Raw genomic sequence first — 16261 nt, forward strand, 5'->3', positions numbered from 1 at the left:
CAATTCACTGTTATTTATGTGTGTATTGATAGATGAAGTTCTCATTCTGAGTACAGTACTTTTTTTTCTTTCTTTTTTTTGAGACAGAGTCTCACTCTGTCGCTAAAGCTGGAGTGCAGTGGCACCATCTCGGCTCACTGCAACCTCCGCCTCCCAGGTTCAAACGATTCTCCTGCCTCAGCCTCTTCAGTAGCTGGGATTACAGGCGCCTGCCACAGTGCCTGGCTAATTTTTATATTTTAGTAGAGATGAGTTTTCACCATGTTGGCCAGGCTGGTCTTGAACTCCTGACCTCAGGTGATCCACCCACCTCGGCCGCCCAAAGTGCTGGTATTAACAGGCGTGAGCCACCGCGCCCAGCCTTCAGTACAGTACTCTTTATAATTTCATATTGGATTTCCTAGAGAGAAGAAGCATGGGGAAGATAGAAACAAAGTCCGTATACCCTAATAGTTGCTATGTGTTTTGTAAAGACATTTTGTAGAGGACATGTAAATAAATGTTTTCATGTAGTCCTAGATTATTCAGGACTGTCCTGTAATTCTGTCTTTTGAACTCATGGGAATGATTGTGAGCCAAGATTAATAAATTATATATTCTATTTCAGTAGAACATTTCAGAAGTCTAAAGACTTCAAGTTTGATGCAGCTGCCTGAAATGTTCTTTTATTTATTTACTATTAGAAAAAGCAAAGGTATATGGGCACTGCTTATTAGTTTGAATTCTAAAGACTAGGTCTTTTTTTTTTTTTTTTTTTTTTTTTTCAGACGGAGTCTCGCTCTGTCGCCCAGGCTGGAGTGCAGTGGCCGGATCTCAGCTCACTGCAAGCTCCGCCTCCCGGGTTTACGCCATTCTCCTGCCTCAGCCTCCCGAGTAGCTGGGACTACAGGCGCCAGCCACCTCGCCCGGCTAGCTTTTTTTGTATTTTTTAGTAGAGATGGGGTTTCACCGTGTTAGCCAGGATGGTCTCGAACTCCTGACCTCATGATTCGCCCGTCTCGGCCTCCCAAAGTGCTGGGATTACAGGCTTGAAGAGACTAGGTCTTAAAGCAGTGCTTCTCGAAGTGTTGTGCCCACACCAGCATCAGAACCACCTGCAAACTTGTAGCAAACTCTGGGGAGGAGGCCAGCGTTCTATATTTTAACAAGCTTCCCTCAGGAGATTCTGACGCATGCTAAATTTTGGGAACCACTGTTTTAAAGGAAACTTTTTTTTAAACTAACATTTAATTGTATTGAGATGATTGCTTTTACATGTGATTTCTTTGCAAATGTTCTGAAGTTGAAGCAAATGTTCTGAAGTTCTGAAGTTGAAGAAAAGTTTAAACAATTCTTTATGTGATTTATTTTTAAAGTAGACCTTTTGAAGAGATCTATGAATGGGATGTAAAATAATTTTCAGGCCGGGTGCAGTGGCTCATGCCTGTAATCCCAGTGCTTTGGGAGGCCGAGGCAGGCAGATTGCCTGAGGTCAGGAGTTCGAGACCAGCCTGGCCAACATAGTGAAAACTCGTCTCTACTAAAAATAAAAAATTTGCCGGGTGTGCTGGTGCATGCCTGTAGTCTCAACTACCCGGGAGGCTGAGGCAGGAGAATTGCTTGAACCTGGGAGGTGGAGGTTGCAGTGAGCCAAGATCGCGCCACTGCATTCCAGCCTAGGCAACAGAGAGAGACCCAGTCTCAAAAAAAAAAAAGAAAAAAAAGAAAAGAAAAGAAACAAAAAACCATTTTCAGAGTTACAGGTTTTCTTCTTGTTCTCAAAACTGTTCACTCCAGTAAGTAACTGCAGTAAATACTTATTAGATACCTTCCATTTACTTATGAGTTTCTTGACAAATCAAGGTGTAGAAAACCAGTTATTAAATGATTTTGTACTTTTCTGATAGTTGTCACTAAATACATTTTGTGGCATATTTTTGTATTTAATAAAGTACAATACTCAAAAACAGAAAATACATGGACACCAATCTTTGTCTGCCTTTCTTTACTATCTTTTTTGCAGATAATAGAGTGATAGAGTTAAAAGCATAGGAATGGCTTAATGAATATCTCCCAGCCTCCATTTCTTTGTCTGTAAAATGGGGATTATGGGCTGGGCGCCGTGGCTAACACCTGTAATCCCAACACTTTGGGAGGCCGAGGTGGGTGGATCACGAGGTCAGGAGTTCAAGACCAGCCTGGCCAACATGGTGAAAACCCATCTCTACTAAAAAGACATAAAAAATTAGCCAGGCGTGGTGGTGCATGCCTGTAATCCTAGCTACTCGGGAAGCTGAGCAGGAGAATCACTTGAACCCGGGAGGCGGAGGTTGCAGTGAGCTGAGATTGCACCACTGGGCTCCAGCCTGGGTGACAAAAGTGAAACTCTATCTCCAAAAAAAAAAAAAAAAAGCTTTTAGTACAACACCCAGGACAAGGCCACTGCCCAGTCCCAGGGGTTAGGGCTTTAGAAGTTTCTGCATAATTTTAGTTATTTCTGTATATCTTGTTTTTTTTTCTATTGCCTCACAACAGAGGTGATATTTATGTACATGTTTTAATGCTCCTACTAGATTATAAATTCCGTGAAGGCAAGATTAATGTTTGCTTTCTTTCTATGTCTTCACACTTCTTATACATGGTAGGAACTCAGTAAATATTTGTTGCATAAATGAACATATTGATCCTATATTTAAGTGAAAAAAACTGCAAAATGTGCTTTATCTGGATATTAATGCAAAAGTTCTCAAGATAAAGCTAATCTGTAGCTGTAACTATATCTGAGATCTAGAATAATATATCTATGTCAATTGCTAAGAGGGTCAAATGAGATGTGTGACATAGGGCCAGGCACTGTGGTTCACGCTTGTAATCCCAGCACTTTGGGAGGCTGAGGCAGATGGATCACAAGGTCAGGAGTTCAAGACCAGCCTAGCCAAGATAGTGAAACCCTGTCTCTACTAAAAATATAAAAATTAGTCGGGCATGGTGGCAGGTGCCTGTAATCCCAGTTACTTAGGAGGCTGAGGCAGAGAATTGCTTGAACCCAGGAGGGGAGGTTGCAGTGAGCCAAGATTGTGCCACTGTACTCCGACCTGGGTGACAGAGTGAGACTTCATCTCAAAAAAAAAAAAAAAGTTAACATACAGCCAGGCACGGTGGCTTACACCTGTAATCTCAGCACTTTGGGAGGCCGAGACAGGTGGATCACTTGAGGTCAGGAGTTTGAGACAAGCCTTGCCAACATGGTGAAACTCCATCTCTACTAAAAATATAAAAAACTAGCCGCGCGTGGTAGCACACGCTTATAATCCCAACTACTTGGGAGGCTGAGGCAGGAGAATGGCTTGAACCCAGGAGGCGGAGGTCACAGCGAGCCAAGATCGCACCACTGCACTCCAGCCTCGGCAACAGACTGAGACCCCATCTCAAATAAATAAATAAATAAATAAATAATGGTAACACAGCCAAACTAGGTAATGTGTTACTGGTTTATATAATATACATATATATTATATATATAGTATACTATATATATAGTGTGTGTGTGTATATATATATATGGGGGGGGTGGGGATTTCTTCTTCTATGCTTCTAGTGGAGCAGCTGCTAATTCCAGGGCATAAACTGCCCCTAGTATGTAGTCGGGCCTCCAACCACACGTCAGCAGTAAGCAACTAGCAAGTGCTTATACACAAGCGAATACAAAGAATTTTTGTTGAAAAGAAACAAAAAAGTATATTAGTTATCTATTGCTGCCTAATACTTTACTCCAAAACTTAGCTGCAGGAAACAGCAAACACCATCTCACAGAGTTTCTGTGGATCAGGAATTTGGGAGCAGCTTGCTGAGTGGTTTTAGCTTGACTGGGGTGGGAGGATCCACTTCCACAGTGGCTCACGCACACGCGTAGTAAGTTGGTGCTAATTGTCAGTGAGGGCCTCAGCTCCTCCTGGAGGTGGCCTCTCCACAAGGCTGCTTGAGTGTCTTCACAACATGGTGACTGGCTTTCCTCAGAGGTAGTGATTCAAGAGACCACAGCAGAATCTGCAGTATCTTTTATGATTTGTCTTGGAAGTCACAACCATCTCATCTGGAATATCCTATTGGTCATGCCAGTCTACCTTATTCAGTGTGGGAGGCTACGATACCAGAAGGCGATGGTCATGGGTCCATCTTGGAGGCTGGCTACCACAAAAGGGAACTGATCTCAGAAATCAAGAACAGTAGCTACAGCCCAGCCAAGCTTCCCAGAGACAAGAGCTGGAGGGCATTCCGGGAGCCAGGGCAGCTCAAGGTACTACAGTGGCAGCCATCCCCACGTCTTCACTCCTCCTGTTCCTTCCTCTTCATGTGACTCAGCCACACCCCTTCTCTCTTCTCCTGCCAGTTCTTCCCATGTCTCTTAGTTCACATGCCTAAAAGCAGAACCTGATGGTTCATCTTTTTTTTCTCAGGTCATCACAGGTCACATGCCAGCCTATGGGTTGGCTTCCAAGGATCCACTCTAAGCCCAGGCATAGGGGAAGCAAGGTTCACATGGTCCAAAACATGGGCACCTTACCCCAGGGCTGTGGTCAGGACAGTCTTGCTAAGATGAAATAATAGGTGGGACACAGCTTGGGAAGTGTGGCCTCCCCCATATGGCTGCTGCTCTCCAGGCATCGTGCTGGATGGAGGGGCCACAGATAGGGCAAAGAAAGAAAAACGGGCGGGGTGCACGGTGGCTCATACCTGAATTCCTAGCACTTTGGGAGGTCAAGGCAAGTGAATCACCTGAGGTCAGGAGTTCGAGGTCAGCCTGGCCAACATGGTGAAACTCCATCTCTACTGAAATACAAAAATTAGCCAGGCATGGTGGTGTGTGCCTGTAATCCCAGCTACTCAGGTGGCTGAGGCAGGAGAATCACTTGAATCCAAGAGGTAAAAGCTGCAGTGAGCTGAGATCGTGCCACTACACTCAAGCCTGGGTGACAGAGCAAGACTCTGTCTCAGAAAAAAAAAAAAAAAAAAAAAAAAGGAAAGAAAATTGAAGACAATAAATTGATCCCTGGCCTCTCTGTTTAGCGAGGCCATAACCAATTTGTGCATGATAAGGCTGTACTAGATCACTGATGGCACTATGGGTGTTGATTCCCTCTACGTGGAGTCCATGGAGAAGTCTCCCCAAGAAACTTCTGCCAGGGCCTTGAAGGATGAGCTGGAGTTTACCAGATGAAGAGAAGGGAGAATGGCATTTCCGGCAGGAAGGAACCTGCACAGGGTATTTTGGCAGAAGGTGAGACATTGTAGGTGGGACTGGAGAGCAGGACAGCTGGGAGGAAAGCTGGCAGGGTCAGTAGGGTGATGCTGTGACGAGCTTGGTGGGACCAGCAAACAGCTTGGGCTCTACCCGAGAGCAGTGGGGAGACCTCTAAGGATCTGAAACAGGAACGACCACCATGGATGGCTCCAGGGGTGACAGCAACTCAGAAGGGAGGCCGGATCCGAGGAGGCACCCAAGCGTCCTCCCCTCTTCAGAGTCCAGTTCACGAGGAGCTGCCTGTGATTTTTTTTGGAAAGCTGTATTTTCTATTACAAAAAGACATCCAAGCTTGTGAGGAATTAACGGCCGCCCCTCCACTGGTTCCCTTGAATAGCAATCCCTCCAAGTATAATTCCACAGGCATCCAAATTAAGCAAAGCTTTATTAAGCACCAAGCCGGCCACATCTGCAAAATGAAAATACTTCATCGGAAGCCTGAGAAAACTCTCCCTGTGGACTCCTTATCAAATAACCCCTCATCCTCCTACAAATACCTTCCCAGCCAATTCAGAAAATAACATCTGGAAAAGAAACCCCTTTTTTCAGTTTAGGCCATTCCAATGAGCAGCTTACAGCAGACTCGGGATTTCTACCTAAGAGAGTGAAGGCTGAGTACGCCAGTCTGGAAGGTTTATGATTTAAATGTTCTCAGGCAGGGCTGGACATGGGCACTCATAGCTGTAATCCCAGCACTTTGGGGGGCCAAGGCAGGAAGAGTCCTTGAGCCCAGGAGTTTGAGACCAGACTGGGAAACATAGTGAAATCCTGTCTCTACAAAAAAATAAAAATATTAGCCAGGCATGGTGGTGTACACTTGTGGGCCCAGCTACTTGCGAGGCTGAGGTAGGAGGATGGCTTGAACACATGAGCTGTGATCTCACCACTGCAGTCCAGCCTGGGTGACTGAAAGAGACTCTATCTCAAAAAAAAAAAAAAAAAAAAAAATACTAAGGCTAATTTTATATGTTGCTAGAGTGTTGCATGTTTGTAGAGTGTTGCATGTTTGTAGAGTGACTTCAGAGGAAAAACCAAGCTCCTGGGCTTTTTTTTTTTTTCCTTTGGGGTAGAGTCTCACTGTCTCCCAGGGTGGAGTGCAGCTGCACAATCTTGGCTCACTGTAACCTCTGCTGTCCGAGTTCAAGTGATTCTTGTGCTTCAGCCACCTGAATAGCTGGGATTATAGGCACACACCATCACGACCGGCTAACTTTTATATTTTAGTAGAGACAGGGTTTCACCATGTTGGCGAGGCTGGTCTCGAACTCCTGGCCTCAAGTAATCTGCCTACCTTGGCCTCCCAAAGTACTGGGATTACAGGCGTGAGCCATCACACACAGCCACTCCTGGGCTCTTGTACTTAGAGAAATGAGTTGCTCTGGTGAGGTCTGGCCTCAGGTAGGGGGACCATCACATTGCAGGAGCCCCTGGAACCTGCATGGCCTGTGGTTAAAAGGCCACCCTCTGCAGCCAGCCAGCCTGCCGGGGCTTATATACACCTGTGAGACTTGCTACTGTGTGACCTTGGGCAAGTTCCTTGAGCTCTATGTACCTCAGTTTCCTTGTCTGTGTAATGGGGATGATACCAATAACACCTCCCTCTTAGGGCTCTTAAGAGGATTAAGTGAATCCTCTAAAGATTAACCTCTTAGAAGAACTTTACATAACGCAGAGAAAGTGCTGTGTAAATGTTTGCTATTATTATTATTACTTTAGTGTAAATTTACTGATCTGCAACTTTCCTCTCGTTAAGGTATACCTACAACAAATTTTCACTTTGAAATAGCTGTCCCAGTGATACTAGGTAGAACTAATCATTTATCACCAAGTTCTGTTACTTTTTTATTTCTTTGTTATTTCTTTTTTTTTTTTTGTAGAACTAATCATTTATCACCAAGTTCTGTTGCTTTTTTTTTTTTTTTTTGAGACAGAGTCTCGCTTTGTCACCCAGGCTGGAGTCCAGCACTCACTGCAGCCTCAACCTCCTGGGCTCGAGTGATCCTCCCACATCAGCATCCTGAGAAGCTGGGACTACAGGTGCATGCCATCCTGCCTGGCTAATGTTTGTGTTTTTTGTAGAGATGGGGGTCTTGCTTTGTTACCTAGGCTGGTCTCGAACTCCTGGGATCAAGCAATCTGCCGACTCAGACTTCCAAAGTGCTAGGATTACAAGCGTGAGCTATGGCACCTGGCCTGTTGCTTCTTACTCTGAATGAAGTATAGTTTGAGTTGATCTGATTCTATCCAGTATGGGTGATAATTGAGCCCAAAGGGCATGCTGTTATGGCTGGTAATTAACCCCAGGAGTTCAAATCCTGGCTCTCCATTCACCAGCTGTGTGATCTTGGGCAAGTTTCTTAACATCTCTGAGCCTCAGTGGTCCCTATAAAACAAGAATCATAATAGTACCTATTTCTCTCTTTTTTTGTCTTTCTTTTTTGAGACAGAGTCTCGCTCAGTCGCCCAGGCTGGAGTGCAGTGGCACGATCTCGGCTCACTGCAAGCTCCGCCTCCCAGGTTCACGTCATTCTCCTGCCTCAACCTCCTAAGTAGCTGGGACTACAGGCGCCCGCCGCCACGCCCGGCTAATTTTTTTGCATTTTTAGTAGAGACGGGGTTTCATCGCATTAGCCAGGATGGTCTCGATCTCCTGACCTCGTGATCTGCCCGCCTCGGCCTCCCAAAGTGCTGGGATTACAGGTGTGAGCCACCACACCTGGCCAGTAATACCTATTTCATAGGTGTTTGTGAGGATTGAAGGAGATCATGCAGGTAAATCGCTGAGCACAGTGCCTGACACTAATATATATTCAATCAAACGTATTCTTGCCCCAGCCACATCATCTCTCCCTGAAACGTTCATGTTGACCTTTTTTTCCCCTCTGCCTTGCCCTCTGGCCTTCGAACTTATATGGGAACCTGGAGTCTGCTTCCAATGTTACCCTCCTGCAAGGCATTCTCCACATGGCAGCCAAATGATTTTTTAAAAACACAAACCTGATCACGCCACTCCTCTGCTTAAAATTCTGCAAGTGGGCCGGGCGCAGTGGCTCACCCCTATAATCCCAGCACTTTGGGAGGCCCAGGCAGGCAGATCACCTGAGGTCAGGAGTTCGAGACCAGCCTGGCCAACATGGCGAAACCCCGTCTCTACTGAAAATACAAAAATTAGCCAGGCCTAGTGGTGGGCACCTGTAATCCCAGCTACTCAGGAGGCTGAGGCAAGAGAATCGCTTGAACCCGAGAGGCTGAGATTGCAGTGAACTGAAATCGCACCACTGCACTCCAGCCTGGGCGACAGAGTGAGACTCCATCTCAAAAATAAATAAATAAATAAATAAATAAATAAAATCTGCAAGTGATTCCTACTACTCTTGGGATAAATTCTCGCATCCCTATAGAGGCTCCCCGGGCCTTGCCTACTTCATCAACCAGAGCCCTATTCAGCATGCACCTCTCTCAGTGGCCTTGTCTCATTCCCTGAAGGTCCCTTAGCCCAGACCTTCACACCTGCAGTGGCGTTGTTTCTCCCCACACTCTTCCTGCCCAGCTAACTCCCACTCATCCAACAAGCTTCAGTTTACATGTGACTTCCTCAAGATGCCTTCCCGACCTCCCGACTTGGAGGGTTCCCTCCGTATTTAATTTCTCAAGGCATCTTATTCTATTCCTTCTTAGTGTTGACAATTGCACCAAAATTATCATCTGTAGAATTTGTCAGAGTTTGTGTTGTTCACAGAACATCCCCAGAGTTTGGTGTGGTGCCCAGCCCACAGTAGGCACTCAATAAATACTTAAAGATTGGGTGGATGGATGAACGAATGAATGAAGAAATAGTGGCATTCCCAGCCTGAGGCCTATAACCCACTCTGCAAACACCATTCTGCACAGCCTTGCTTCACTCTGCCCTTTCTTGCTCTATGGGGGCAAAGGGACATGCCGTTTAGAACCCAGTAGGCTGAGGACAGGCGCCCCCATCACAAAAATCAGAGCCCCAAGTCCTTGTAGAGGTTGAGACAATCTGGTCTTCTGCTCTGTTAATATGGCCGGTGACCAGGAGCTCACTCCTACTTGTTAGCAAGTTCTTCCCAATATCAACCTTAATCGTGTCTCCTTAAGAGTTCCCACCCATTTGTGAGATTTTCATTTGTTTGTGACTTCTGTATTTTCTAATTTTTGTTTATTTATTTGAGACAGGGTCTTGCTCTGTTATGAAGGCTGGAGTGCAGTGGCACAATCAGGGCTTACTGCAGCCTCGAATTCCCGGGCTTAAGTGATCCTCCTGCCTCAGCCTCCCAAGTAGCTGGGACTACAGGTGCATGCCACCATGCCTGGCTGATTTTTTTTTTTTTTTTTTTTTTGAGATGGAATCTTGCTCTGTCACCTAGGCTAGAGTGCAGTGGTGTGATCTCAGTTCAATCTGCCTCCCAGGTTCAAGTGATTCTCCCACCTCAGCGTTCTGAGTAGCAGGCATGTGCCACTACGCCTGGCTAATTTTTTTGCATTTTTAGTAGAGACAGGGTTTCACCACATTGGTCAGGCTGGTCTCGAACTCCTGACCTCAGGTGATCTGCCCACCTCGGCCTCCCAGAGTATTTGAATTATAGGCGTGAGCAACCGTGCCTGGCCAACTGGCTAATTTTTTAAAAATTTTATTTTGTGTAAATACAGGATCTCCCCCTAGGTTGCCCAGGCTGGTCTCAAACTCCTGGACTCACAAGCAATCCTCCTGCCTTGGCCTCCCAAAGTGTTGGGGTTACGGGTGTGAGCCGCCACATCCAGCCATTCAACTTTGATAGAGTATATACAAATTGCTTTTGTAACTAGAGAGAAAGCAATACATTTTCTAAAATTCTAACTGTAGAATCTAGTTCTGCCCTTAATGTTAACAATAAAGACAAAAAATAGAGAAAGAACCATATTACTGGCCTCCTCTCCCACATCGTGTTGGAGACTGAGTCCAGCACAAGCACACCTTGGTCTTTGCGTTTGGACCCGCCTGCCATTTGCACATACAGTGAGCTGCCACTAACTAGCAAACACTATCCCCAGTTTTCAAAATGTGCCTTTACCAGCCTAGTGTTGAGGCCTGAAATAGTCCTGGGGCTACCAGTCCTAACCCTGAGGGCACAGGCTGCCTCGCCAGGTATAGAGTCCTCGAGGGCAAAGATTGCCACTCCAGTTCAAGAGTAGGTCTTGGCATCCTGTGGCCAATCAACAGTACAGAATAGCTGGATGAGTAATCAACAGGTTTTGGTTTTGGTTTTGGTTTTGTTTTTTGAGACGGAGTCTCGTTCTGTCGCCCAGGCTGGAGTGCAGTGGCGCCATCTTGGTTCACTGCAACCTCCGCCTCTGGGTTTCAAGCTATTCTCCTACCTCAGTCTCCCGAGTAGCTGGAACTACAGGCACACGCCGCCGTGCCTGGCTAATTTTTTTGTATTTTCAGTAGAGACGGGGTTTCACCATGTTGGTCAGGCTGGTCTCAAACTTCTGACCTCAGGAGATCCTTCCACCTCGGTCTCCCAAAGTGCTGGGATTACAGGCATGAGCCACCTCACCCAGCTGTAATCCACAGGTTTTGAATGAAATTAATCTGGAACAGAGGAACTTTGGAAAATCATAACAAGTTGTCCCCAGGTGAAAGTGCTTTAAGCTCCATGCCTATACCCTGTAAGAACAACCCTAAAAAGGGCCGAGCGTGGTGGCTCATGCCTATAATCCCAGCAATTTGGGAGGCCGAGGCAGGTGGATCACTTGAAGTCAGGAATTAAAGACCAGCCTGGCCAACATGGTGAAACCCCATCTCTACCCAAAATACAACAATTAGCCAGTTGTGGTGGCACACACCTGTACTTTCAGCTACTTGGGAGACTGAGACAGGACAATCACTTGAACCTGGAGGCAGAGGTTGTACTGAGCTGAGATCTCACTGCTTCATTCCAGCCTGGGTGACACAGTGAGACTCCGTCTCGAAAAAACAAAAACAACAACAACAACAACAAAAGAAAGCAACAAAAAGGCCAGACCAAGACTTGTTGGATGATAAGCTTCCTTTATTCAATTGTTTAATATTTTATTTTATATTTTTTTATTTTTGAGACAAAGTCTTGCTGTCGCCCAGGCTGGAGTGCAATGGCATGATCTCGGCTCACTGCAACCTCTGCCTCCTAGGTTCAAGCGATTCTCCTGCCTCGGCTTCCCAAGTAGCTGGGATTACAGGTGTGTGCCACCATGCCTAGCAAATTTTTTTGTATTTTTAGTAGAGATGGGGTTTCACCATGTTGGCCAGGCTAGTCTTGAACTCCTGACCTCAGGTGATCCACCCACATTGGCCTCCCACAGTGCTGAGATTACAGGCGTGAGCCACCGCACCTGGCCTAAAATTTTAAATACATTTTCTAACAAGCATATGTTTTATATATCGTTTATGTACTTAAAAATTATTAACATTTAAAAAATCAAAATATAAGGCTGAGTATGGTGACTCATGCCTGTAATCCCAACACTTTGGGAGGCTGAGGCAGGACTATTGCTTGAGGCCAGGAGTTTGAGACCAGCTTGAGCAACATAGTGAGACCTCACCTCTATGAAAAATAAGAAAATCGACTGGATGTGGTGGTGCACGCCTGCAGTCCAAGCTACTCAGGAGGCTGAGGCAGGAGGATTACTTCAGCACAGGAGGTCAAGGTATAGTAGTTATGATTCCACCACTGCACTCCAGGATGGGCAACAGATCGAGACCCTGTCTCTAAAAAACAAACAAACAAACAAACCAAACATAAATAAGGAAAATGGTGTTAAATATTCTTTCTACTTACTAAGAACAATGTTTCTTTTTATTAGTGAAAAGTAATAAAGTTAAACCAGTTTGGTCTGTCAGGGTAAACAGCTGCTCCCTGGTAGGAGAATGTGATCTTTAGACACAACAACAACCAAGAAAATCATTAAACTGAGGCCAAGTTTCCAGAGGGACCCAGGGGAAGTAATGAAAAGAATTCTTCAAAAATCTAACAACACATTTTCTATCAAATGGAAATGGCTTTGGGGAAATGTTCTGAGGGGTTTGTTCACCACAGCTTGGGAAAAGAAAAACGTGTTTTCAAGCACAGCAAAAAGAGCCTGTGTCCAGCAGCCAAGAGATGACACAGAAACACCAGAGTCCGTAAAAGCTTTGATTCCAGGAAATTTTCTCTTTTTTTGAGACAGGGCCTCGCTCTGTCACCCAGGCTGGAGTGCAGTGGTGCAATCTTGGCTGACTGCAGCCTCTACTTCTCGGGATCAAGCCATCCTCCCACCTCAGCCTCCTGAGTAGCTGGGGCTACTGGTGTGCACCACCACACTCAGCTAATTTTTTTTAAGATTTTTTTTTTCTTTTTTTTGAGACAGCCTCCCGAGTAGCTGGGACTACAGACACATGCCACCATGCCTGGCTAATTTTTTGTATTTTTGGTAGAGACAGGGTTTCACCATGTTAGCCAGGATGGTCTCGATCTCCTGACCTTGTGATCCACCTGCCTTGACCTCCCAAAGTGCTGGGATTATAGGCGTGAGCCACCGTACCTGGCTCTTTTTTTTTTTTCGAGACAGAGTCTTGCTCTGTTGCCCAGGCTGGAGTACAATGGTGCGATCTCGGCTCACTGCAACCTCCATCTCCCGGGTTCAAGCGATTCTCCTGCTTCAGCCTCCCAAGTAGCTGGGATTATAGGTGCCCGCCACCATGCCTGGCTAATTTTTGCATTTCTTAGTAGAGATGGGGTTTCACCGTATTGGTCAGACAGGTCTCGAACTCCTGACCTCAGGTCATCCACCCGCCTCGGCCTCCCAAAGTGCTGGGATTACAGGCGTGAGCCACTGTGCCCGGCCTAAAAGATTTTTTATAGAGATGAGGTCTCACCATATTGCCCAGGATGGTCTTGAACTCCTGGATTCAAGCAATTCTCCTGCCTCAGTCTTCCAGAGCACTGGGATTACAGGCACGAGCCACCACGCCAACCTGGCCTAGATAACTAACTAGACACTTTCAGAAGCCAGGAATACCCTATGCTTGCCTTATTTACCTTTGTATTTCAGATCCTATACACTGGCTAACACACAGCAAGCACTCAATAAATATGAGGGTCTCAGTTCAGGAGCAAGGAAAGATCCGATAATGTGGCAACAACAAGACACCACATTTTACAGTCAGTGGCAATTTAATGTTATTTCATTTCTCAACTCATCTCTGGGCAATGAGATTACAGATACTCTTTTTTGTATTTTTATGCATTATCTGAATTGTTTACAAGGATGTATTTTGAAATAGAAAATAATAAAATTGACTCCCCATTAGGAAAAAGCAATTCTCATAACCATCATTGCCAATTTTGTAACAGCTTTTGGAAAAGGGTAGGGAATTAATTCTGCTATTGACTGTAATTCAGCAGGAAGGCAAAGTGAATTCATTCATTTCATAATATTTAATCAACACCAATTCGTGTTAAGAATGGAACTAGGTAGGCATGAGGAATGTATATGTGCCCCAAATACCAGCTTATGGCCTAAGGAGAGAGACAGGCATTGAACACATACTGCCACTAACAAGTGTCCAGGTGCAACTATGGCAGCTGCTATGGGGAAGGTAACAGAGCACCTGTGACCCCAAGATTGGTCTCCTGCTTGGGCCTAGCTCCATATGTTTGCTCTTACAAATGTGTTTCCCTACCCAGAAGGCACTTCCTTCTTCCTCCATCTAGTCAAACTTGACTTTGCTTTGGAATCTTGCTTAAATCTCCAGTTCCTGTTCAAGGTCTCTCTGATTGGAGGCTTCCTTCGGATAATGTCAGATATCACCATGAAGATCATGCAATTCATTAGGAGTTATATTAGCCTGAGTTTCCCAGAGAAAAAGAACCAAGAGGATGTGTAAATAGAGAGATCTATTGTAAGGACTTGACTCACAAGATTATGGAGGTGCAAATCCAAAGTCTGCAGGGTAGGTGGGCAAACTAGTGATTTAGGGAAGGGGCAGGGGCAGTCTGCTGGCAGAACTTCTTACCTGGGGAGGTTCGTCTTTGTTCTGTTAAAGACCTTCAACTGATGGGATGAGGCCCACCCATATTATGGAGGTCAATCTGCTTTACTTAAAGTCCACAGATGTTTTTCCCCCTTCGTAAATCCTTCATTGGAATCAAAGTCCATGGATTTAAATGTCAGTCTTGAGCTGGGCACGGTGGCTCATTGTCTGCAATTCCAGCATTTTGAGAGGTTCAAGGCAGGTGGATGGCTTGAACTCAGGAGTTTGAGACCAGCCTGGGCCAACATGGTGAAACTCCATCACTACAAAATAATAATAATAATAATAATAATACAAAAATTAGCCAGACATGCTGGCGCATGCTTGTAGTCTCAGCTACTTCGGAGGCTGAGGTGGGAGGATTGATTGAACTCAGGAGGCAGAGGTTGCAGTGAGGCAAGATCACGCCATTGCACTCCAGTCTGGATGACAGAGCAAGACCCTGTCTCAAAAACAAACAACCAACAAAAAAAAGAGTCAATAAATGCCATCCAGAAAATGTCCTCACAGAAACATCCAGTATAATGTTTGACCAAATATCTAGGTACTGTGGCCAATTGGACACATAAAATTAACTATCACAGAAGCCTTAACGCCCCAACTAGAGTCTACCATTTTAGAAGGCATGGGTCAGCTCTTCCATGTCTTTGAAACCTTCCATGGAGCCTAGCTGAGGGATTATTGTCAGGAGGTGTTCAAGAAATCCCTGAAGAGGGCTGGGCGCGATGGCTCACACCTGTAATCCCAGCACTCTGGGAGGCCGAGGCAGGCGGATCATGAGGTCAGGAGTTTGAGACCAGCCTGATCAACATGGCAAAACCCCGTCTCTGGTAAAAATACAAAAATGAGCCGGGAGTGGTGGTGGGTGCCCGTAATCCTAGTCTACTTGGGAGGCTGAGGCAGGAGAATCGCTTGAAACCGGAAGGCAGAGGTTGCAGTGAGCTGAGATTGTACCCCTGCACTCCAGACTGGGCAACAAGAGTAAAATTCTGTCAAATTTCTTTCAAAAAAGAAAAAAAAAAAGAAAAGATGCTCAATTACACCCATCATAATAGAAATTCAAATTAAAAGCATAAGGGGAATATATCAGATTGGCAAAGATCAGAACATTAGTTAACACAGTCTGGCAAGATCGTGGAGCCTCTTTCCAGCCAGCGCCGAGCAATGGGCATCTCTTGGGACAACTGGTACAAGCACCGCAAGACTGGGGACAAGAGAAAGCACTACCACAGGAAGCAGAAGTATGAGTTGGGGTGTCTGGCTGCCAACACCAAGATTGGCCCCCACCGCATCCACACAGTCCGTGCGCGGGGAGGTAACAAGAAATGTGGTGCCCTGAGGCTGGGCATGGGGAATTTCTCCTGGGAGAAATTCCAGCACACCATACTGCCAGTGATACAAGTCCCACTATGTGCTGCCCCTGGGCTGCAAGAAGGGAGCCAAGCTGACTCCTGAGGAAGAAAACACTTTAAACAAAAAACGATCTAAAAAAATTCAGAAGAAATACAATGAAAGGGAAAAGAATGCCCAAATCAGCAGCCTCCTGGAGGAGACTGCAGGAGAAGTTCCAGCAGGGCAAGCTTCTTCATGCATCACATGAAGGCTGGGCAGTGTGGCCGAGCCCATGGCTATGTGCCAGAGGGCAAGGAGTTGGAGTTCTATCTCAGGAAAATCAAGGCCCGGAAAGGCAAATAAATCCTCATCCTTTCTGTCTTTGCCCATGGAATGAAGGTGTCTATTGTTCTGTAGAAAAAAAAAAAAAAAAAAAAAAAAAAATCATGGGCAACGTGCACTCCGAACACTGCTGGTACGAGGCTGACCTTCTCTGACCTCCTTGGAGACAAATTTGGCAAAATAACTTAAATTTTAAAATGCATTGGCCTGATGACGGAGCACTTCCACTTCCAGGTATTAATAGATCTACTCAT

At 45.6% G+C, this 16261-nt stretch overlaps 1 pseudogene; it reads left to right on the top strand.

Annotated features, from left to right (window-relative positions):
• The first annotated feature begins 15497 nt into the window (after positions 1 to 15497).
• On the top strand, positions 15498 to 16028 carry LOC115900491 (annotated as a pseudogene).
• Positions 16029 to 16261: the final 233 nt, after the last annotated feature.

Source organism: Rhinopithecus roxellana, chromosome 11 (assembly GCF_007565055.1).
Source record: "Rhinopithecus roxellana isolate Shanxi Qingling chromosome 11, ASM756505v1, whole genome shotgun sequence".
Taxonomy (NCBI): domain Eukaryota; kingdom Metazoa; phylum Chordata; class Mammalia; order Primates; family Cercopithecidae; genus Rhinopithecus; species Rhinopithecus roxellana.